The following is a 13,666-nucleotide window of genomic DNA, read 5'->3' on the forward strand; positions in this document are numbered from 1 at the left end:
GAATATAAATTAATTGTGAAATTTCATTAGTTCTAAAAAAACATAAAAACACAGAAAACTGAGACCATGTTTCTAGAAGTAGAAAGCTCTCAGAGTAGAAATGAATAAAGAAATGAGATTTTTGTAATCATTTTTTTCCTATCACCTGGAATAAGCCCCAACAAAAGCTACCTGACTTTCTCCAAAATACACTCTGCTGTCCTTGGTGCATTTCATAGCCATGTTCCTGGACCAGCAGTCCGAATTCTCTGTCTGGCAGTAATCTTGGCATCCTGCTAGTGGAGGCAGGTGCAATTTAGAACATTGTCATCATGATAAATACTAAATGTACTACTTAAGCAGAATATTTTTTAGAATTCTTTGTTTTTGTGACCTTTTAGTTACAGCAAGAGGCAAATTATGGCCGGGTGTGGTGGTGTGTGCCTGTATTACCAGCTACTCCAGAGGCTGAGGCAGGAGGATTGCTTGAGCGGGGGAGGTAGAGGTTGAAGTAAACCATGATCACACCACTGCACTCAGCCTATGGCAAGTCTGGAGACCTTGTCTAGGAAACAAAAGAAAAGGAGTCAAATTAGACGAAACATCTGATGTATTTAATACACTCTAGATTATTTTTGTAGGTTCTTACTTTTGTAGGTCCTTTAACTGCCACTGCGAATTATTCTAAGATGCACATCTATTTTCCTATAGAATAGATGGAATTAGTGCCTGCAAAAGAATGATGTGGAGATGCCATTTTGGTCTTTCCTAACAAATAACTGTCCAAGTGGAACTTAGACTTTGACCAACCAAATAATAAAAGGGACAATTGCCTAATTCACCTGCATAGGTATTATGGAATTGTTGTGGAACAGACATTGCCTGTGTGTGTGAAGCCTCCCGCTCACTAGTTGAAGTACTTCCATAAAAGCGATATGCAGCTGGGTGCGGTGGCTCATGCCTGTAATCCCAGCACTTTGGGAGGCTGAAGCAGGCACCTCACGAGTTCAGGAGATCAAGACCATCCTGGCCAACATGATGAAACCCCATCTCTACTAAAAATACAAAAATTAGCCAGGTGTGGTGGCGCATGCCTGTAGTCCCAGCTACTCAGAAGGCTGAGGCAGGAGAAGCACTTGAACCCAGGAGGCAGAGGCTGCAGTGAGCTGAGATCTCACCACTGCACTCCAGCCTAGGTGACAGAGCGAGACTCTGTCTCAAAAAAAGAAAAAAAAAATCGATATGCTCAGGAAATCTAACAAAGACCAACACTCTTTGAACAGTCCCTGCTCCTGGATTTCCATCAGCCTGCTGCCATCACTGCTTCCTGTTCTCATAACTAGAATTCAGCATGGGCAATGCTAACACCGCTTGCAGGAAAAACTGTGTCCTTTTTCCCTCAGCTTCTGCACTGACAAGTTGGTTCACATTAGATAAGGAACTGGAACTTCTCAGTGCTTTATATCTTTATTTGTCAGATGAAAGTATTCATCTTTGCCATTTGCATTACAAGGTATGACATATAAATGAAAATTTAATATTGGCACTTTAAGATTTTCCCCATGGGACTAAAGTCTCTGCTAGCAATTCTTTGTCACCTTTTCTTACATCTAAAACTGAATATTAAGTACTTCAAAAATGGCTATAAAATTGTTAGAACTCCTTAAATAATGCAATATATATGTACTACTATATCTTTATAATCCATTTCATGAATAGAATTATTAAATATTCCTAGCACTCTAATAGTCAGATCACAGAAAATATTCAATTTGAGTTTGATGTGTCGTTGCTACTCCCCTGATATGTGTGTGCTCTGGATTTTTAAGTTCATTTTCTTTTTCTTTTTTTTTTGAGACAGAGTCTTTCTCTGTCGCCCAGGCCGGAGTGGAATGGTGTGATCTCGGGTCACTGCAACCTCCGCCTCCCAGGTTCAAGTGATACACCTGCCTCAGCCTCCTGAGTAGCTGGGATTACAGGCACCCACCACCATGCCCGGCTAATTTTTTGTATTTTTAGTAGAGACGGGATTTCACTATGTTGGCCAGGCTGGTCTCGAATTCCTGACCTCGTGATCCACCCTCCTCCACCTCCCAAAGTGCTGGGATTACAGGCATGAGCCACTGCGCCCGGACTTAAATTCATTTTCATGTTTGTCAAAGTAATCAGTGTTCAGGGTCAGACTATGTGAAAGCACACACAAGCACACAGAGTACATGGAGCGTGCTTTGACTCCAGGTCCACAGGTTTAGCTTTACCTTCGTTCTCATTCACCGAGCCTGCTTTACTCCAGAATTAGGCCAGTGCATTGCTCTTCCAATGAGGTGCTGGACTATGAACAACGTTTTGTGAACTCTAAACAGCCTCCAAGGCTGGCTTCTTTCACTGTGAACCAGTGAACACTGAAACGAACATGAAAGTGTTTAGTGAACACTGAAACAAACATGAAACACAAGTGAACACAAAAGAAAGTGAACACTGGCACAATGTTCACTTTCTTTCAGCCAAAATAGGACTCTTGTCTTTCCCGTCTCAAGGAACAAAAGCTTCTCTTCGCAGCTTTTACAGGCTGAGTAAAAGCCTTGCTTCCCCACTTGAAACTCAAAATCAGCCAGTTTCTGAACATGGTAACTGAATTAGTCAAGGATTAGCTTCTAGAGAAACAGAACGAATACAATAATAATTATGTATATAATTGATTCACATAACTATATACACATGTATAGCATATATTCTAAAAATACAAATATGGAGTATAAATATTATTTTAAGGAAATGGCTCATGCATTGACTTGTGCAATTTTGTGGCCTGGCAAGTAAACAAACATATTTATAATTTAATTGTGCTAATTGCTACGGGGAAAAATAACAGACTGTTAGGAGAAAGAATAACAATGTTAGAGGAAAAAAGGTGAATGAGCTTTTTCCTTTGTAGACTAAAATACCTCTTTTAAAAAGCTTCCTGAGTTACAAATGAGAACAACTCAACTGTGCAGAGAATGGAGGAAAAAAAAAATACTTCCAGGGATACTTTTGTACCTGAAAATCCTAAGGTGATGAAGAGCTTGCAGTGTTCAAGGAATGAAAAGAAGGTAATGAATTCCGATGGAAAGAGAGGGAATCCACTGCCTGGTGAATACACAGGATGTGTGACGTGAGGGGTGAACGATAGGAAAGGAATGGCAAGATGCATCTGGAATTAGCAATGGATGGATGTCAGCCTTGTCTGCTGAAATTAGGAAAAAAAGAGGTTTGTAAGGCTTTGGCAGGACAGGATTGGAATACCGGGTCTCATCTTTCTTTAGCTGCTAGATATTCAAGTACAATGATCAGGGAGGCAATTAGACACAGGGCTTTGGATCTCAGAAGAGAAGTCTACACTGGAGACACTCTGGGAGTAGGATAGATACCATGACGATAGGAGGAACTCAGTCCCTCAACTGGAGGCAGTATGACCACGGGCTCCCTCCGCGGGGCCTATCAGTACTATGGGGAACTTGCAGCTACTATCAATCACTTCTCATTAAAGACTTTGAAACATAATTTTAACACCCTAAAATCATTCCAGTTATAGATCTATTGATTTCATTTTGAAAATGAGACGATTTGAAGTCAGCAAGATCTGAGGTCAAATAAATACATTTGGGAAAATTAAATCAAGTCGTGAATACATTGTATTTATATTTAGAAACCAATAATATTTAAAACTTGAGTGAATTATGGAGTGCTATGTGCCGAAAGAGCTGCTAGATCTCCGTTTCACTGAGCCCCAGAGTTTTCTTAAAAATACATCAAAATTATCATTTACAAAATAACTTTTTAAGAACACTTTGCAACATTTGTGGATTTTTAAAATCTTTTAAATTGAAGTTTAATGTAAATACAGAAAAGTCACATATCATTATATATCTCAACATACCAGTAGTATTCTTGATGAATTTTTTCAAACTGAATTTATATAACCAACAGCAAGTCAAGAAACAAGACATGACTAACAACCTGGAAGCTTCCTTGTTTATGCCCCAGTCACCACAGCTCACCAAGAGCACCCATTAACCTGCTCTCTGAGAACAGAGACTAGTTTTGCCTCAAACATTTGTTTTTGGTGTGTATAAAAACAGGCTTATTTTAGTAAACATAAACATTCACAGTTAGACACTAAGAAAATTATTAATAGCTCTAGCAAGTAGAATAAATATTACTCTTCCAACCCTATTGGGTTATAATTTTCATCTATGGGAAGCTTGCTAGACTAAGACTTAAAAAAACCCACAAAAATATTAATAATTGATTAAAAAACAAAAACAAAAATCTTGTTCCTGTGACAAGAATTACAAGTCACATGAATTACAGTGGTGAATATTAACTATAAGAACTACTGATGTGGAATTTTTTGGAAATTATTACATTATTTATTTTTATCTTTCTAATGTTTTTAAATGAAAAAGTATAGTAGTCTTTATTTCAATAATGGAATATGCATTATGAAATTCTCTCTGGGATATATAAAATTCATATGAAGTTGGCATTCCTCAAAGAGCTAAAAAGAGAACTACCATTCAATCTAGCTATCGCATTACTGGACATATGTCCAGAAGAATATAAATCATTCTACTATAAAGATACATGGGTGTAAACGTTTATTGCAGCACTATTCACAAAAGCGAAGATGTGGGATCAACCTAAATGCCCACCAACAACAGACTAGATAAAGAAAATGTGGTGCATGGAGTACTATGCAGCCACATAAAAAGGAGAGCATGTCTTTTGCAGGAACATGGATGGAGCTGGAGGCTATTAGCAAGCCAACACAGGAACAGAAGACCAAATACCATACATTCTCACTTAAAAGTGGGAGCTAAATAATAAGAACTTATAAACACAAAGAAGAAAACGAGAGACACTGGGGTCTACTTGTGGAGGGTGGGAGGAGGGAGAGGAGCAGGAAAGATAACCACTGGGTACTGGACTTAATACCTGGGTGATGAAATAATCTGTACAACCAACCCCTATGACACGTTTACTTATATGACAAATCTGTACATGTACTCCCGAAACTAAAATAAAAGTTAAAAAAAAATGAAAGAAACAAAAAATAAGATTTATTTTTACTTTTTTTTTTTTTTTTTTTTTGAGAGTCTTGTTCTGTCATCCAGCCTGGAGTGCAGTGTTGTGCTCGTAGCTCACTGCAGCCTCAAACTCTGGGGCTCAAGCAATCCTCCCATCTCAGCCTTCCTAGTAGCTGGGACTATAGGCACCTCACCTGTAGTAGAAACAGGATCTCAGTATGTTGCCTAAGCTGGTCTCAAACTCCTAGGCTCAAGCAATCCTCAGACCTTGGCCTCCCAAAGTGGTGGGATTGCAGGCGTAATCTACAGCCCGGCCCCATTTTTACTTTTATAAAGATGTTCCCAGAATGCCTTGGCTCTGCTTGGCTTTATCTACATTGAAACAAATTCAATTCTAGTGCAAATATTTGTCTCAGAGTTTCTGGAATAGTCATCACCTTCCCTGCTCCTATAATTGTGTGAGTTTACACATGTTATTTCATCTCTCTAAGCCCTGTTTCTTCCTCTATAAAAGGAGTGATAGCACTTGTCTTCAAAAGGCTTTGATAACACTGAAAAATATATTACACTGTGTAGTGCAATATAGAAGTTTAAAAATGATTTTACTAAAAATATATTTTTTATATTTATATAATGTGGTATATATTTTTTACTTAGAGCTAGGATCTAATCAAAGCCAAACTGGGCATGGTTATATAATGTACACCAGTGGCAATTGTCTAGTTCATAAATTACCAGAAACACTGTGCCTTTTTTTTTCTACCCTTATATTTTATACACATATATGTACATAAACCTAAGAGTGTGTTTGTGTGTGTGTATGTGCATACGTGTGTGTACCAAAAAACAACCTCAAGAAAGAAATTAACTTCACAAAGACCAAATGTTGAATTTAGCTATTCAAGTGGCTGTTGGAATTCAATCCATTATTATAATTATAGGTATGCTTACTTAGTGAACTTAGACAATGAGATGTTTTTATTGTGATGTAAAGACACAAGGGCTACTTCACGATGGATGGAATGGAAGGATTCTAAAGCACTCTTAGTGAAAACTATGCCTATCTTCAGGGAGTCACAGGCAGTAGCCTTTACTCTTAATCAGGTTCCCCTTGCTTTGCTGGCCATGAAACAGTTTATTCCTTAGAAAACATGGAATTCAGATTTTTTAAAATTCCCCTTCCTGGTTCCTGGATTTCCTTTACCATATTATTTCCCAGACTTTGAAGGTTACAAGATTTTTTTTTAACCAAGAATCTCCTTCCTGAAGGACCCCATTTTTCATTGACTTGCTTCTGACCCAGAAATCCTTGAGGTTAATTCTAGTCATTCTCCATCACTCTTATATAACCTCTGGTAAGTCTTTTAGGATTTCGTAACATCTTTCAGCTTAATGGTCATCTGTATGAAAGAGAAAATAAAATTCCCTAGGCTTTGGTGAGAATTAAAGTGAGTTAATATAAAAGGCATCTTGCCATGTTCCTCTGCACAGGAAGAAACTGGTTTAGATTAATTTTCTACTATTCATGTTTCTTCCTCTCTTCTCAAATGAAAACAAGTATCAGTCTAGAAACTTCTTTCACTGTACCTCTTAATTTGTGTTATTTGTATATACAATTTTAAAATGTGGTTTGGGTAAGAGATTAATGGGTGATGTACAAGCAATTTCATAGTCAGGGATTAGAAGCTTGGCTGTGTCTTTTATGCTTCAGGGGCAGATTCACCATGAAGTCAATAAAGCGTGACCTTCATCAGCCTTTCCCTGTGGGCCCATCAGAGGCGTTTGAACCAAAGCAACTCCATCTTAAATAGAGGCTGGGTAAAATAAGCCTGAAATCTACTGGGCTGCATTCCCAGATTGTTAGGCATTCTAAGTCATAGGATGAGATAGGAGGTTAACATAAGACACAGGTCATAAAGACCCTGCTGATAAAACAGGTAGCAGTAAAGAAGCCAGCAAAAATCCACTAAAACCAAGATGACTACGAGAGTGACCTCTGGTCATCCTCGCTGCTACACTCCCACCAGTGCCATCACAGTTTCCAAATGCCATGGCAACGTTCAGAAGTTACCTTATGTGGTCTAAAATGGGGAGGTATAAATAACTCACCTCTTATTTAGCATATGATCAAGAAGTAACCATAGAAATGGGCAACCAGCAGCAGCCTTCTGGGCTGCTCTGCCTACGGAGTAGCCATTCCTTTATTCGTTTACTTTCTTAAAAACTTGCTCTCACTTTACTCCATGGACTTGCCCTGAATTCTTTCTTGTGCGAGATCCAAGAACCCTGTCTTGGGGTCTGGATCCGGACTCCTTTCCGGTAACAGGCAGGGGCCCCTTTCCCATCTCTGCACACAATTTCGTGTTCCTAGTTCATCTTCTTCTTAAGAGGACCTCCAAAATGGCAGACTTTGCAGGCCCCACTAGAACTAGGCTCCCCTGTGACTGACTTGCTTGCCAAGATGCCCTTCATTGCTCTGATTAGGGTGCCCACTTCTTCCCTGCTCCAGCCCTGTGGTCTGACTGGACCATGAATCAGACCCAGACTGGGGCTGACTTTTCTGCCCCACCCCAAAATACACACATAAAAACACTTCTTAAAATGTACCTAGAATATACAAGTCCCTCCCTGTCTGACTGTGGTGCCGGTGAGGAAAGGGACAGGTCTGGTGGAGCAGTGAAGGCACGATGGAGCCATTGGGTCTCATAAAAGCAAAACTTCAATCGAGTTAAATTTAAAGGAGTGTAATTGAGCAATGAACGATTTTTGAATCAGGCAGCCCCCAGAATCACAGCAGATTCACAGAGACTCCAGGGGTGCCTTGTGACCAGAACAAATTCATAGACAAAAAATTAAAGTGGTATACAGGAGTGGGAATTGAGGTACAGAAATAGTGAGATTGTTACAGCTCTGCTTTTCAGATTGGTCTTATTTGAAGGCAGTTTGAACACTCAGCAGTCTATGAGTGGTTGAAGTATGGCCGCTGGGATTGGCCAACACTTAGCCATTGTTACAGGTGCATATACTACTAAGTTAGGTTTTCAACTTTGTCTCACTATTAAGCTAGGTTACAGTTCATCCACAAGGACTCAAATATAGAAGTATGGAGTGCTTCTCAGGCCATATTTACTTTGCTTTAACAGGTCCTAATGACTGGTTCCATTCAAACTCTAACGTTCGTCATCCCCAAGACCAGCTCCTCTCTGTCCTTTCCATAAACGTTATTGTCCAAGTTCCAATGCCCAGCGGCACCATTCGTCATCATAACAAGGATTGGAATCGGAATCATATGACTGATAGGAAGCCATCAGCAGAAACTTTATGATATTCAACTCCAATTTCTTCTGAATTTCAGATATTGATATGTATAGCAGCATTGATTTTCCTCTGGCTGAGTGAGGCCAAATTGCCCACATTTCTATCTCTATATTTTCCCATCAATAAACCTGCAGAACATTTAAAGTTCATTCAAATATTCTAAGTGACCATATGGATACAGAGAGTCACTCCTTTTCCATGTTTCACTGGCTTAATATTCACAACTGGAGGGAATGAAATCATAGCACATTAATAGAAAACATAAAAACAGTTATGTACAGTGTTACTCAGAAGATCGTAGTGAGTAGTCAAATCGACACCGAGAGCTATCTGCAAAACCGCCTCCACCTGCGGAGCCTGGCGCCTGGCTGGAAACCTGTGCATGGTGTCTGGGCCTGCCCTTGGTCAAACGAAGCCTCACCTGATGGCCTCATCTGCATGGCCTCACCTGCGTCGCCTCAACTAGCCGGCCTCGCCTGAGAAACCTGGGCACCTGGTTTGGTGCAGGTCGGCATCACTGTCTAAAGGAAGCTACAGTCAAAGACTCCGGACCAGGCTGGCCGTGCTCTTTGCACATTTACATTCCCAGCCCTTCATTTCTAAGTCTTTTTAGCTGAGGTTCTGAGCAAAAGTCTTCTTCAAGTTCCTCTGCTGAGACCTCCTTTTGCCACAAGGAAGGAGAAAAATTGGAGACACTTTTCCCACTCTGAGCCCTCGCCCAGCACTTTCCATTCTTAACCCTCTTCCCTCACCTTTCTCCTTTATTCCAGGGCCCAGAAAACTGCAAGAACCTTTTGTTTGGAGTTCCCTCAATGGTGAGAAGACCCTCACATCTGCACAGATCTGCTTGACCCTGGACTAGGGCTCCACTCCATTGGAAGCAGGGAGAAAGGGAGTCATTGCTTCCTCTGCTTGGGCTCTGGCTTCCTGGGCCTAGTGAGGGAGAAGAGGCCTGCCTGTGTTTGTCCTGTTACTATAACTGACCACCTGCCCCTGTGGGCTCAGCCCTCTCCAGCTCAGGGAATCCTAACACCGCCAAGCTGTCCTTTCTCTTCTGATAAATTGGCTATTCCAAAGATATCGTTAATCAAAATTATGGACTTGCCCAGGTGTAAATTAGTAGGACAGCAAGAGTCTGGGTTTACTTCTAATCTATTTGTTTTATAAAATTTGTTGTCTTTTTTCAAGTTCAAAGTACCTTAAATTATTTTTTCCTGGTAAATATAATCTCTTGAACATCTAAATTTCCTGCCTGTCAGAAAGGAAACCTAAGTGAAGTCATTAAATAGAAATAAGAAAACAAAAATGAGAGTTCCAGAGAATATAAATAAATTAATTAAAAGATGATTATTCTGGCTTTAAAAGAATGGTTCCTCTGACCCACGTTCATTTAAATTAATACGACTGTTATTAATGAGGTCATTTATTTATAAAATAAATATGCTGAAAATAAAAACATAACATCTTATGTAGTCGAATTTGAACAATACAAATAAAACAATGAAATTTGAAGTAATACTTTCATTTGTGGCCAAGGAAAGAAAGGGTTGACAATTTATTGAATATAATGCTTCGGTTAATTTTATGCAAACAGCATAGCCTGGAGATTAAAAGCCAGGCCTCAAAAATCAAAGTGCTTCTGTACAAGTCTCAGCTCTGCCCTCTCCTAGCTACGTGAGCTGGAATCCTCCTACAGCCTGCCGCATCTCTGTGTCTAGAGCACAAAGTCATCCCACTTTCATGGTCAGGCGCTTCGGAGCAATAGGTTAGTTACAGTTTATGCAAGTGCTGAAATCATTTGTTTAATAAATTAACTACTTTATTTGGAGCAAAACCTTTTTGTTTTTCTGTACAGAGATGGGATTCAGGACAGGCTCCTCCAAAATATGACACCTTGGCTTTGAGAAAACAGCAAAAGCAGAAAGGTCACTCTCGGCCTTCCCTCACCCTCTCTTCCCTGAAGCAGGTCTTAAAGCCGGCATTCCAGGGGTGCTCTCCCTGTGGCTGGAAGGAAGGAATGAGTCTGAACAAACGGGACTTGCGAAGTTCCCCCAATTTATTGCCATCAGATCCTGCCTTTTTATCTAATCATACTACTCTATGACTTCCTAACCAAATCTAGCATGAAAAATACACAGTTTTGTTCATTTTTTGAGTCTTTATTTCTGAAGACTCTGTTTAATCTAAAACTTATTTCAAATAAATATGCATGCTTTTGTCTTGTGAATCTGTCTTTTGTTACAGGTGTGTCTGCCATGAATCTTGAGGTGGGTGAGGAATAAAGGTATCTCATGGCAGAAACATGCTTGACTCTGGTTTTCTGGTATTTTGTATTCTCCAGAGGAGACATTGGGTGCTCCAAAGTCAAGTTCACGCAACTGCATGGATTACTCTGATGACTTCAACTTTCGTTTATGCAAATAGATACAATTTATGTTTGATGTCCTTTTTTTTTTTTTTTTTTTTTTAATGGAGCCTTACTCTGTCACCCAGCGGGGAACACAGTGGTGCAATCTCAGCTCACTGCAACCTCTGCTTCCTGGGTTCAAGCAATTTTTCTGCCTCAGCCTCCTGAGTAGCTGGGGTTATAGGAGTACGCCACCACACACAGCTAATTTTTGTACTTTTAGTAGAGATGGGGTTTCGCTATGTTTGCCAGGCCAGTCTCGAACTCCTGACCTCAGTTGATCTGCCCACCTAGTCTTCCAAAATGCTGGGATTACAGGCACAAGCCACCGTGCCCAGCTTGATGTCCTATTCTTGACTGTAGTTTATGTGTTCATGTATATAATACATGATCTTATATTTCTAAATGATTTCACCTTCTTTGTGACTGAAAAGGGGTTCTTTCAATCATACTTCATTGGGATAACTGGTACAACTCAGATTCTTTACGGGTGTTTTCATTTGGTCCACGTTGTCTTTCTGTTTAAGTATGACACTTGTTCTTTGATGTATTTTCCTTTTGGGTTGACACACATGCTATGGCAGACGCTGTCAGTGTCTTACCTATATGCCCTCGGTGTGTACCTCCTTTGCCAGCAGGGCACACACAGCCAACACCTGTAATCCTGCTTGAGTTTTATTTTTCTTTCTGCAGAAACACCTAAAAACTAAGTTTTATACCCATTAGAAGTCACTCTCCACTCTCACTGCTTCCCCAACCCTTGATATCCACTAATCTACTTTTTGGCTTCATGGATTTGCCTATCCTGGACATTTTCTGTAAATGGAATCATACAATATATGGCCTTATTTGTCTGTTTCCTTTTTTAACTTAACAATGTTTTCAAGGTTCATCCATGGTGTAGAAAGCCCTGGGACTTCATTTTTTTATGGCTCGATATTATCCCTCAATATTTCTGAGGTATACCACATTTTGTTTATCCATTTATAAATTGATAGACATTTTGGTTTGGCTTTCTGCTGTTTGGCTATTATTAATAATGCTACAACAAACACACACATATATATATATATATGTTTTTGCACACACACGTTTTTAATTCTTTTCAGTGTATAACTAGGGGTGGAAGTTTTAGACCCCATGGTAACTATAGGTTTATCTTTTTGATGAACTGCCAAATTGTTTTCCATAGTTGCTAAACTATTTTGGATTTTTTACCAGTAACATATGAAGGTTTCAGTTTCTTCATATCTATTTTATATATCTATTTGTAAATATTTTCTCCCCTATCATGGGTTGTCTTTTTATGTTCCTGATAGTATTCTTTGATGGAATAAAGATTCTAATTTATATAAAATTCAATGTATGCATTTATTCGTTGGTCACTTGTGGTTCTATTTTCACATCTAAGAAATCTTTGCTTAGTCTGAAGTCACAAAGATTTATAGTTATGTGTTCTAAAGCTTTATAGTTTTAGCTTGTACATTCAGGTCTTTGATTGACTTTTGAATATGATGTAAAGTAGGAGTCCAAATCCATTTTTTTTTAACATGTAGATATTTATTTTTCCCAACAGCATTTGTGGAAAAGATGATTCTTTTCTCACTGAATGTACTTGGTAACCTTCTCAGAATCACAGATGTAAGGGTTTATCTCTGGGATCACTATTCTCTTTCATTGTTTTGCATATCTGTTCCTATATGACTATCACAGTGTATTTACTACTGTAGCTTTGTATTAAGTTTTGATATTAGGAATTGTGAGTTCTCCAACTGTGTTCTTTGTTTTTTCAATATTTCTTGGATTATTTTGGGTCCCTTACACTTCCACATGGATTTAAGGAATAGCTTATCCATTTCTGCAAAATGGCAGTTAGAATTTTGCTAGAAATTGCATTGAATCTGGAGAGTATTATCATGTTAACAATATTATCTTTCAATCCATGGACATAGATGCCTTTCCATTTATTTAGATTGTCTTTGATATCTTTCAACAGTTTTATAGCTTTATAGTTTTTGTAAGATTCATATTTATTCAGTTAAATGTATTCCTAAATATTGTTCTTTTTGTTACTATTTTAAATGGAGTTTATTTTCTTAATTTCATTTAAGATTGTTCATTGCTATTGTATAGAAACACAACTAATTTTTATATTGACCTAGTATCTTACAACTTTAATGGATTTATCTATTAGCTGGAAGAGTTTTTTGAGAGTTTAGGGTTATGTACTCTTTCTCTACTAATTTTAATCTGGTCTAATCTGTCAGTGATCTAAACAATCAGAGAATAAAGAGATGTATTTAGTTTAGTTTTTATTTCTGGGTCTATGTATTAACATTTTAGTTAACTTTTGCCCAGGGTCTTCCCTACTTCTTTTGCTTCTGATCTTTACATTGAATCTTTTTTCCTGTTCTGAGTTCATCCTCAGGAAAAAATAATTGATACAAATTTTTACTAAGCCCATTTATGCCTAGTGTTGCATTATTGGAACACTAAGCCTGTGGGAGTTATTTATATCCTACCATTCAAGGTCATTGCCAAGGTCTCAATGCAAAAATTTGAAAAATTGTAACCTCAGGCATAAATGGCTTAATATGAAAATAATCCTCATTGGCATGAATGATTGGGCCTATTCTCAACCTGGCATGATTCTTTTCAGTTGGTCACCAAATATGACCATTTTTTGTCATTGAAACAATTAATCAAGTTTTACCAACTTGGTTAGTTCATTCACTGAATAAAGTTTGAAATTAAGATTTGGATTTTTCGTAAGGGTATTGGTAAAGAAGGCTGTAATGACTTTTTAAGTTATATTTTATATATATATATACATTCTTATTTTATTTGACGTGCATAAATGTCTTAACACCTACTAACATGGAACTTACTATTA

This window comes from Macaca mulatta, chromosome 3, assembly GCF_049350105.2.
Source record: "Macaca mulatta isolate MMU2019108-1 chromosome 3, T2T-MMU8v2.0, whole genome shotgun sequence".
NCBI lineage: Eukaryota > Metazoa > Chordata > Mammalia > Primates > Cercopithecidae > Macaca > Macaca mulatta.